The 12,261-nt window shown below is 40.7% G+C and overlaps 1 long non-coding RNA gene across 1 annotated transcript in view; it reads right to left on the reverse strand.

Moving 5' to 3' along the window:
- Positions 1 to 9,268, reverse strand: part of LOC127526781 (uncharacterized) — a 43,242-nt gene extending 33,974 nt beyond the window's left edge. Inside the window, exon 1 of the long non-coding RNA XR_007934215.1 lies at positions 8,725 to 9,268. This is a non-coding gene — a long non-coding RNA (uncharacterized LOC127526781). The remainder of the gene's footprint in view (positions 1 to 8,724) is intronic.
- Between the last annotated feature and the right edge of the window lie 2,993 nt (positions 9,269 to 12,261).

Here is a 12,261-nt window from a genome sequence, read left to right on the forward strand (position 1 = left end):
CTCCACGCAGAGAGGACCCAGGAAGCAAACTCGGGTCTTCTTACTGTGAGGCAGCAGCGCTACCACTGGGCCACCATGCCATCTGAGCAATGTTCTGCTCGAAAACTTTGGCTCTTGGCATTCATGTGGCTGTTGCTTTGATAAGTACTACCTATAGCTAAAGATTGTTGCAGACCACGTACACCCCTCCATTGCAACAGTATTCCCTGATGGCAGTGGCCTCTTTTAGGAGGAAAATGTGCCCTGCAAACACTGAAAAAATTGTTTAGGAACAGGCTGGAGAAATATAAGAAGTGTTCAAGGTGTTGAATTGGCCTCCAGATTCCCCAGATCTCAATCCAATCGAGCATCTGTGGGAATGTGTTAGAAAAACAAGTCTGATCCATGGAGGCCCCAACCTCACAGCTTCCAGGATCTAAAGCACGGGTGTCGAACTCCGGTCCTGGAGGACCGCAGTGGCTGCAGGTTTTCATTCTAACCATCTTCTTCATTTAGTGAGCAGTTTTTTGCTGCTAATTATCTTCTTTTGCCTTCGTTTTAATTAATTTGACTCAGGCCCCTTAGTTGTTTCTTTTTCCTTAATTAGCAGCTGTTGCAGGTAGCTGGGGGAGGCGACCTGGCTGGGACGCCCCGGAGGACTGGAAGAGGGCTTACGCCTTCCCCAGACCACGTGGGGGCGACTGCCCTGGTGGCTATGGGGACCACGGGTACAGAGCTTGGAAGCTCATCCCTATAGGGGCACACCTGGAGCACATCCGGGGTGATTATAAAAGGAGCCGCCTCCCTTCTTTCAGGAGTCGGGTGGAAGAAAGACGAGGTCTGGGAGGAGGCAAGGAGGCGGCCTGAAGAGAGAGAAGGCATTGTGTTGTGGCCAGGACTTTTGGGGACTTGTGGACTGTGGAGCACTTCAGTGTAAATATGGAAACTATAAATTAAACGTGTCTGAGGTGATTTTAAACATGTCTGCCTGCCTGTGTCCAGGTCATGTTCCACAAAGCCAAACATAATGAGACACAAAACGAGCCTCCACATGACCAGCTCCCGCTGTGCCATCACACAATAGCTGAAAATAAAGAAAGGCGAAGGTCTTGGTTCAGCTGATCTCTCAGGTCACCAAAACATTTTGACAGTGTTCTTAGAAAAAACAGAAAATCAACAGTTTTGGAAATGTCTGCTGTGGCAGAATGATAGCAGCAACAGGCCATGGAATTAAATAACGGGGTTAATTAACAGCAAGAATCGGCTTCTCATTAAGAGATTGGTTTGGAGTTTGAAATCCCAGTTTAGCTGGTCATCTGTTGGCTCGTTTCACATCTTATTTCTGTTTGGCTATCATTTAATGAAGAAAAGATTAAATTCAGAGGACTGAATCCTTAACAACAGGTCTATTAAAATGAAGGGAAAAGAAGTTAATTAGCAGTGAAAACTGATCACTGATTAGGAAAAGGGTCAGAATGAAAACCTGCAGCCACTGTGGCCTTCCAGACCCAGAGTTTGACACCCCTGAAAGGATCTGCTGCTAATGTATTGATGCCAGATATCACAAGACATCTTTGGAGGTATTGTGGAGTCCATGCCTTGATGGATGAGAGCTGTTTTGGCGGCCTACACTAATCAAGAAAGCCCAGCAGAGACTACACTTCCTGAGGCGGATGAAGTGAGCAAGTCTTCCCCCTTCCATCCTCACCATGTTCTACAGAGGCACCATTGAGAGTGTTCTGACCAGCTGCATCACTGTCTGGTATGGCAACTGCAACATATCTGACCGCAAACGCCTGCAAAGGATAGTGAAGACAGCAGAGAACATTATTTGGGTGTCTCTCCCTTCACTACAGGACATATTTTACAAACGTAGTGTCCTCAAGGCCCGCAGCATTGTGCAGGAACCCTTACACCCCTCACATGGACTTTTCACACTTCTGCCATCCAAGAGAAGATACTGCAGCATCAGAGCCAGATATGCCAGGCTGCAGGATGGTTTTTACCCCCAAGCTGTCAGACTCCTTAACACCAGGCTGCCCCCTGGGATCTTCCACACGTCCTCAACCACCTCTAAAAACACTTTCCTGCAAAGACGAGTGTGCACGTAGAAAAGAACTGAAAATCTCATACTGACCTTTAAGGATTTTGCACACTGCAATTTGACATTCTTTGAAACATTCTGACCTGTCATTGTTTACATACACTGATCATTTCTGTATTATCTATATCTATTATTTAATTATTATATTACATATTTATTGACTATATTTATGTATCTAGATTGCATAATACCAAACATTGCATCGAACTTGTCTTTGCATAATGTCTTGTCTTGTTTGTGTTTTAATTTTAAATTTAATCTTTAATTTTAATTCTATTTTTAATTTAATTTTAATTTTTATTTGCACTTCATGTTGTTACACTGTGGACCCTGAGCTTCGCAATTTTGTATACTTTTATATGGTTGAGATGACAATAAAGTTCGCTTTGACTTTAACTTTGACTGATGTTGTTGATGATCTATGTATGTCTTTGGGATGATTGGGAACAAGAGTAACTGGAGAAAAAACTTATGGTTCTTAAATCTGGGTATATGGTAATTTCCTAATATAGGCTTAGTATTTATTTTTCCTTCACATTAATTCTGTTGTTGTACTGACAATATGATTTGCATTACTGCAGCTTAACCCGGTAAAATTACATCAAGTTTAACAATGGAAACATTTTATTTAAAGTTCATACTGTAGGTGGGTGCGGCAACGCACTGTAATAAGCGAATGATCCCAACCTCCTCCTCTTCATAGTCAAAATAGTTCTGAAATGGGTCAAATTCATCTGAATTTTTACATTTGATTAATTCCTTTATCCAAGGTGATATGCAACATAAGACTGTAGCACAATTATTTACATAACATTTTAACAACTGAGGCACAAGCTCATAAAGAAACTTGCTCAGGGTTATAGAAGGGACCAGAGATAGACATTGAAACTGCAGCTTTCTATTTTGAAGTTCATGGCCTGAAGCTCTACACAACCCCATCTTGCCAGGTATGATATCCCTGAAGACTGAAGCTAGAGGCTGACACCAACTTTCCATGGGATGCAAATAATTTTTCAACAAAAATGACAGTTCTACTTATAGCTACAAACTGTTATTAACAATGATCATACAATAGTGAAGTGCAAGGAAGTTGCTGCAGTATGCCTTCTTTAAAGGAAGAAAGTATCATATAACTCCGGCATTCGGTGTGCATTGCTAAACATTACATATTTATATTTGTCATTGTTGCATTTATGATTAAGATATACTTAAACAAGCTGTAGGAATAAAACACAAATAGTAAGCCTAGCTTCAGGCAGGGGCCAGCATGTTAAATAATGCGGCCTCAGGTGAGGCATATTTTTGAAGCAACTGCCATTATTTAGAGGTCATTATTTGTAATGCTGTTTGTTTGAACGAAGAATTTGATTATTATGTGAATTTTTCTAAATAGGGTTATTTAGATGGGATAAACAGCAATGAAATTAGAGATACAGACATCATTTGTTTTGTTCCTGTGTCATTTGTAATGATTACCATCCATCCATACATCCATTTTCCAACCCGCTGAATCCGAACACATGGTCACGGTGGTCTGCTGGAGCCAATCCCAGCCAACACAGGGCACAAGGCAGGAAACAATCCCGGGCAGGGTGCCAACCTACCGCAGGACACACACAAACACACCCACACACCAAGCACACACTAGGGCCAATTTAGAATCGCCAATCCACCATGTCTTTGGACTGTGGGAGGAAACCGGAGCGCCCGGAGGAAACCCACACAGACACGGGGAGAACATGCAAACTCCACGCAGGGAGGACCTGGGAAGCGAACCCAGGTACCCAGATCACCCAACTGCGAGGCAGCAGCGCTACCCACTGCGCCACCGTGCCGCCCTGATTACCATGTAGTAGAATTTAATTAAAAATTTATCAGATTAACTAAAACCTTAAATCTAATTCAGTTATTGCAATAGTATTGAAACATGGGTAAGAAATACATCAGGTAAACAGTTTTGTATACTTTATTAAACTGGTGGGCCGTGCCCCCTGCTCGCATCACTAGCCCACCGGGGCCAGCCACTTCGCGTCTGTGCCACTCACGTTGTTTGGGGGGATGAACGCTGGCTAAGGAGATGCGGTCGGATCAGCTGCTGTCTTGTTGTTGCTGCTGCCAAGCTGCGTGTTTTGCTTGTCATGCTGCGTGTCGACCATTTAAAAGCCTGTGCAGCAGCTGTCCTTTTGTCTCACTGCCTTGACACACGGGATGTTAAAGTGTCTCCGAGAAAATCACATATCGTCTCCTTCCAAGCCTTCCAAGATTTTTTTTTATAATAAAGAGATAAAATTAAGTTATATATTTTAATACATTCTTGTTTATCATGGCATGGAATAGTGGTGATGTGTTGCATGTTGGTTAGATATAAAAACTGGGATTTCTCTATAATTTGTACACTTAGCAATACTACTACTACTACTTCTGCTATTGCTTTTACATGAATGACTTCTTGTTGCATATTTCATATAATTTAATTCCAGAATTATGTTTTCAATTTTAAATTGAAAATAAAAGTTATAACAATATAACTTTTGTTAAGATAGAACTTCTGTAATCCCATTTTACTTCTCAGCAAAAATGTGTAACATTAATGAAACATGGAACTAAATATATGATATTCAAAATCTCAACTACTGTAACAACTTATTTTTTTTAGGAGAGATGCTTGATTCAATGTTTAGTGCAAGAGTATGGGGTGGGATATGTCAGGTATTTTCTTAAATTAGAAAAGGCTTCTGAATAAAATTTTATAAATAGCTTACAGTAGTATACAGTATTTACAGTAGTATTCTGCAATGATTTGGGAGGAAAAAAATCATTAAAATAATTTTGAGGTTATTTAAATTACACTTGTTTATGACTCATTGATGACTTCTGATGGCAGTTTTACATCTTTGGAGAGCCGAAACATAAATACAATATTCTTGATGAGGCCCTGCATGTTCATTCTACAATTAAAAGATAAACTCGCTTGAATTGTATTCCACAACATTGTGTTGCCCTTCTAAATTATGTCAGGATGGTGTGTAGTAATGGATAGTGATGAGGCTACTAAGTCTTCCAAGACTTTTTATGGTGTGCATCTTCAAGATTCAGAGCCCACATTGAGCAATAACATGAAATCATTTCACTCCCTATGTGTGAATTTTAAATGTACTTACATTATACACGGGTGGCAACATGGTGGCCCAGGAGACTGCATTTGAATTCCAGATCCTGTAATCATATTTTTTGATAGACTTCTGTTTCCCCAAATTGGAAAAAGTGGGAATAGACGATGAATGGATTAATCTGCTACATCTTCCTAAGTCTTGTTTCTGTATAGGTCTATCTGGAATGATTTTGAAGCTTCTATGGTATCACCCAATCCAAATAGTTTGGTACCATTATGTACAGGTGCTGGTCATAACATTAGAATATCATGACAAAGTTGATTTATTTCAGTAATTCCATTCAAAAAGTGAAACTTGTATATTAGATTCATTCATTACACACAGACTGATGTATTTCAAATGTTTATTTCTTTTAATGTTGATGATTATAACTGACAACTAATGAAAGTCCCAAATTCAGTATCTCGGAAAATTAGAATATCAATTAAGACCAATGCAAAAAAAAGGATTTTTAGAAATGTTGGCCAACTGAAAGGTATGAACATGAAAAGTATGAGCATGTACAGCACTCAATATTTAGTTGGAGCTCCTTTGGCCTGGATTACTGCAGCAATGCGGCATGGCATGGAGTCGATCAGTCTGTGGCACTGCTCAGGTGTTATGAGAGCCCATGTTGCTCTGATAGTGGCCTTCAGCTCTTCTGAATTGTTGGGTCTGGCGTACTGCATCTTCCTCTTCACAATACCCCATAGATTTTCTATGGGGTTAAGGTCAGGCGAGTTTGCTGGCCAATCAAGAACAGGGATACCATGGTCCTTAAACCAGGTACTGGTAGCTTTGGCACTGTGTGCAGGTGCCAGGTCCTGTTGGAAAATTAAATCTGCATCTCCATAAAGTTCGTCAGCAGCAGGAAGCATGAAGTGCTCTAAAACTTCCTGGTAGATGGCTGCGTTGACTTTGGACCTCAGAAAACACAATGGACCAACACCAGCAGATGACATGGCACCCCAAACCATCACTGACTGTGGAAACTTTAGACTGGACCTCACGCAACGTGGATTCTGTGCCTCTCCTCTCTTCCTCCAGACTCTGGGACCTTGATTTCCAAAGGAAATGCAAAATTTACTTTCATCAGGGAACATAACTTTGGACCACTCAGCAGCAGTCCAAAGGCGAGACGCTTCTGACGCTGTCTCTTGTTCAAGAGTGGCTTGACACAAGGAATGCGACAGCTGAAACCCATGTCTTGCATACGTCTGTGTGTGGTGGTTCTTGAAGCACTGACTCCAGCTGCAGTCCACTCTTTGTGAGTCTCCCCCACATTTTTGAATGGCTTTTGTTTCACAATCCTCTCCAGGGTGCGGTTATCCCTATTGCTTGTCCACTTTTTTCTACCACATCTTGTCCTTCCCTTCGCCTCTCTATTAATGTTCTTGGACACAGAGCTCTGTGAACAGCCAGCCTCTTTAGCAATGACCTTTTGTGTCTTGCCCTCCTTGTGCAAGGTGTCAATGGTCGTCTTCTGGACAACTGTCAAGTCAGCAGTCTTCCCCATTATTGTGTAGCCTACAGAACTCGACTGAGAGACCATTTAAAGGCTTTTGCAGGTGTTTGGAGTTAATTAGCTGATTAGAGTGTGGCACCAGGTGTCTTCAATGTTGAACCTTTTCACAATATTCGAATTTTACGAGATACTGAATTTGGGACTTTCATTAGTTGTCAGTTATAATCATCAACATTAAAAGAAATAAACATTTGAAATACATCAGTCTGTGTGTAATGAAGGAATCTAATATACAAGTGTCACTTTTTGAATGGAATTACTGAAATAAATCAACTTTGTCATGATATTCTAATTTTAGATAGATAGATAGATAGATAGATATGACCAGCACCTGTAGAAGTGTACCCTTTTTTTTTTTTGGTTCTTTATTTTGCCTTATACAATTTCTTGTATTAGGAATTTGTTAGTTTTCGCATACCCCTTGGGGTCAGAGCGCAGGGTCAGCCATTGTACAGCGCCCCTGGAGCAATTACAGGTTAAGGGCCTTGCTCAAGGGTCCACCAGAGCAGGATCTCTTTTGGCAGTGACGGGGATTTGAACCGGCAACCTTCGGGATACCAGCGCAGATCCTTAGCCTCAGAGCCAACACTCCGCCCATATAGATTTTCAGGAGAGGGAGGTCATCACCATGAAGGAATAAAATGATTTAGTAATACAGCAACACAAATTGCCATTAAAGCATGTGAAATGGACTTCAGCTACACTTCAAAATGAATTTCAACATGCGCAAAAAAAAAAAAAAAAAACATAATCTGGAAATATCAAAGACACACACCAAGACCAATTTAGAATTGAAAACCTAACAGAGAGGAAACCTATAGAGACACAGAGAGAACATGCAAACTCCACACTGGGGGGGACCCAGGATGCTAACCCTGGTGTCCTTACTGCGCGGCAGCAGCGGTACACTGGGCCACCCCAGTAAAATATGTTCTATCTATCTATCTATCTATCTATCTATCTATCTATCTAGCTATCTATCTATCTATCTATCTATCTATCTATCTATCTATCTATCTATCTATCTATCTATCTATCTATTATATAGTGCCTTTCATATCTATCTATCTATCTATCTATCTATCTATCTATCTATCTATCTATCTATCTATCTATCTATCTATCTATCTATCTGTTTATTTTTAAGAGATTCAAAAACAGGCAAGATAATGATGACTTTTTTACAGCATCAGCTCTGGTCTTTTTGCACTAACTCCTGAGTGATTGTTGCCATCCACAATGCTGCGTCTTTTCTCTTGTTTAACTAAAACTGTGGGCAGCACCTTACATAACCACCTCTTTAATCCTATATTGTGGGAGCCCTGTCCCAGTAACCTGTCAATAATCCTATCACAAATTGCAATTCTAAAACCATGTTACTAAAACCTCACTCGGGGCGCATGCATCATAGTGGCCTATTGATGGAACACACACTGAACAGGGCTGACTCCAAGCCTAGCATCCATTGATGCCAGGAAAGGCTCTACTTACCCTCAATATGGCCAAGTACTGGATAAGGCAGAGTAAAAAAAAATCAGGTCTAGGTGCTATATAAATAATAATAATAATAATAATAATAATAATAATAATAATAATAATAATAATAATAATAATAATAATAATAATAAACAATGTTAATTTGACATAAGCCTGTTCTCAGCAATTAACATCACAATAAACTTTACACAGCAGTACCCTGGCACATAAGAAAAATGTATGCACAGCTAAAATAATTTAACCACAATGTATTCTTGGTAATAACGTTATAAAATTTTGGTTTATTTATTTCTTAATTTATTTGTTTGTTTTTAAAAAATCCAATCATATAACATTGTGTTTAACAGTGACATGCAGTTCATACAGTCATAAGTAGTCCTGTTATTGAAAGTAAGTTTATCTTTCCTTTGTTTTAGTGGTGTTTTAAAGTTTCTAACTTTAATAAAAGGACTGGTAATATATCTTACCTGAAAAATGACCAGGCAGAAAACGACTAGAAACATGTTGAATGGGCTTAGTCCTTTTTGCTCCATATTTTTAATCCATTTTCTTTCTTTCTTTCTTTCTTTCTTTCTTTCTTTCTTTCTTTCTTTCTTTCTTTCTTTCTTTCTTTCTTTCTTTCTTGTTTCCACTTCGTTTTGTTCCTTTTGCCTCACATACTCATCACGGAGACGCGAATCGCGCGTGCAGTAAGCAACAAACAACACAACGGAATGGCAGATCCCGCGCGCGGGTAAACTCGTCCACGCTCACACTGACACTAACGCGCGCGATCTGCTGGACAGGTCAGCGTCACTCGGACTCCCGGTTGCTGCACATTAAGGACTCGGTGAGTGAACATCAAGAGGAACCTTTGAAATTATGATGATGAAAGGGTGGAGCAGTGGATTAGAAAGGCTGTCTAGCCGCGCCAGACTCCAGAGTCTGAGTCCTGATTTGATGAGTACCTTCGTACAAGTTTGCATAAGCTCCCCGCTTGCGTGAAAGTTGGCTCCTCTTGTTTGCTCTTGTGTGTGTGTGTGTGTGTGCCTCTGTGAAGTCCGGGCACGATAGTAGTGATGCTTTTAGCAGCCTTAGCTCTGGTCATTTTTATACTAATTCATGAGTCATCTCAGACTTTCATAACGGCGCATCCTTTCTTAAATTGAATGAAAGCTCTGGGCACTGCATGACATGCAGTTTAATCTTTTTTTTTTTTTTTTGGATTGTGGGAGCCCACAGCATTGTGGTTAGTTTGGAAAAGTTTTTGGCTGAACACCACTAGGCTGACTTTTCAGTTCACCTCCACAGCGCAACACTGCGACCCTAAATCATCTTCTAACTTGCCTTTTCTTACATTGCATAAATATGGAAGCAGTTCAATTGTATGTGCAGTTGCTTTCAGTTACATTCATGCTGCTTCATTTTTTTTATGTTGCAGCATTGTGCTAAGTTCTGTTGAATTGTTTCCTTATCAAGCAACCCTCAATACCACAGAATGACAAAACGAAAACAGGATTTTGAGAATCTGTTTTCAAAATTTATTGAAAACCAGTAATGGCGCACTACACGATAACGTGCAGTGAATCCACTTTCCTCCTCTTTCTCTGTACGTTTATCATTCGTTTGCTCAGAGGTTGATGTGCTTGCTGTTTCCTGAGCAGCTCTTCTCTTCTCCACCCTAGTCGCAGCTTCTTCTCTTCTTTCGTTGGCATCTTTCCACGTCAGTGTTTGTGTTGCAATTACTTAGTATGTTTTCTTTCATTTTTCACTTAAGCTGGCACTTAAGTCTTCAATCTGCCTCAAGAATGATTTAAGATATGAAGAGGTAGGGGAAGTGACGGCGAAGGTGGTAGGGATGAGAACGGCACCCATACACATGCGCCACATGGCGCCCTGCTGCACACTGCTGAGAGTTGATTCTACAATAAAATAAAATAAAAATAAAAAGAGGAATAACCTTGGCAGTCAATCATCACCCAGAAAGCAGATAGTGGACGTCACCAAATGTCAGGTCAATCGGTCAAACGTTTTGTGAGCTACAGGTGATTTAAAATTCTGGACAGACAAAAAACTGAACTATCACGTGGACCCAAGAATTCAGACCCTTTACTCAATACTTTATTGAAGCAGCTCTGGCAGCAGTTACACCTGAGTTTGGGGATTTTCTGCCATTCTTCTCCACATATCCTCTGTCAAGTTGGTTGGAGACTGTCAGTGGACCCTTATTTCCAGGACTCACCAGAGATGATTGATTGAATTCAAGTCCAGGCTCTGGCTGGTCCTCTCAAGGACATTCAGAGAGTTGTCCCTAAGACACACCTGTGTTGGATGTGGGGAATTTCTGCCATTCTTCTTTACGTATCCTCTTGAGCTCTGTCAAGTTGGTTGGAGATGGTCAATGCACTGCAGCTATTTTCAGGCCTCTTCAGAAATGTTTGATTGAGTTCAAGTCTTAACTCTGTCCCTAAGGTTGTCCCTAAGTCATTCCTCTGTTGTCTTTGCTTTGTGCTCAGGATCATTGTCCTGTTGGAAAGCAAACCTTCAGCCCAGTCGGATGTCCAGAGCTCTCTTGAGCAGGTTTTCATTAACCCAACAACATGATGCTGCCACCAACATGCTTCACAACTGGAATGGAATTGCATAGGTGATGAGTGCTGCCTGGTTTCCTCCAGAAATGACTCATAGAAATGAGACCAGACAGTTCATTCCCGATTTTGCAGTCCCATGAGAATCTTGATTCTCGCTGTGTGAGAGCCCTTTAGGTGCATTTTTGTAAACTCCAAGCAGACTTTCATGTATATTTTCCTGTCTGGTCACTTTTCTATGAAGCCTGGATCAGTAGAGTGTTGCACTGATGGTGGTCCTTCTGGAAGCTTTTGCCATTTCCAAAATGTTCTCTGAAGCTCAGCCATAGTGACAATTGGGGTCTTGATCAGCTCTCTTACCCTTTCTTCCTCAATTGTTCAGTTTACCTGGGCAACCCGCTCTAGGAAGAGCTGTGTTTGTTCCAAACCATCTTAATTTAAGAATTATGAAGGTCACCTCACACTGTTTCAGTGTGGTGCTAAGGTGTCACCTAATGCACTCGGGTTCCAATCCAGGAGGTTAGATGTGTGGTGGGTGCTGTAACATGCTATCAGCTCATGCTCCCAAACAATAACTGGGCTCTTGGGATCCGTCAGTGAAGCAAAACAAGTTTTGTAGTCTTCACCAGATCACAACAATGATCAACAGAAGAGAATGGCACCTGAGGCAGACTTCAAGTGTCATAGCAAAAGGTCTAAATACTTTTGTCAATGTGGTGTTTCAGTTTTTTAATATTAATAAATATGCAAAAATTTCTAAAATCCTGTTTTTGCCACTCTGCGGTGGGCTGGCACCCTGCCTGAGGTTTGTTTCCTACCTTGCACCCTGTGTTGGCTGGGTTTGGCTCCAGCAGAACCCTGTGACCCTGTAGTTAGGATATAGCAGGTTGGATAATGGATGGATGGATGTTTGCAACTATTGATCATTGGTTAATCAGGGAAAACATGAGTTTATACTATTTGAACATATGGCTGCAACATAACAAAATGTAACAAAAGTGAAGAGGTCTGAATATTTTCTGAATTCACTGCATATATAGCATATATATAATGAGTTCAAATCCCACACAAGATCACTATCTCTATGGTATTTGCATCAGGGCTGTGGAGTCGGTAGATAAATCCTTCGACTCCGACTCCTTAGTTTCCGGTACTTCTGACTCCGACTCCTCTGTATTTAATATTCTGATGTATTTTCCATGTTGGTTGAAGGAAGACAACATACACGTCATTTAACCACAGAACTACAGGCTAGGAAGCTGACTCTCTCTACCGTACTGGCCAGTTTAAACAAACGACAAGAACCTCTGAACACACATCAGGCCATAGCACACACCTCCACCTACATCATTACACTTGTTTAAACTCAAATGAACTTGTTAAACACATTATATCTGAAATAAAATGAAAACACTTCTTCTAATGCACCATAATCCA

The sequence above is a fragment of the Erpetoichthys calabaricus genome, chromosome 2, assembly GCF_900747795.2.
Source record: "Erpetoichthys calabaricus chromosome 2, fErpCal1.3, whole genome shotgun sequence".
In the NCBI taxonomy this organism is placed as follows: domain Eukaryota; kingdom Metazoa; phylum Chordata; class Cladistia; order Polypteriformes; family Polypteridae; genus Erpetoichthys; species Erpetoichthys calabaricus.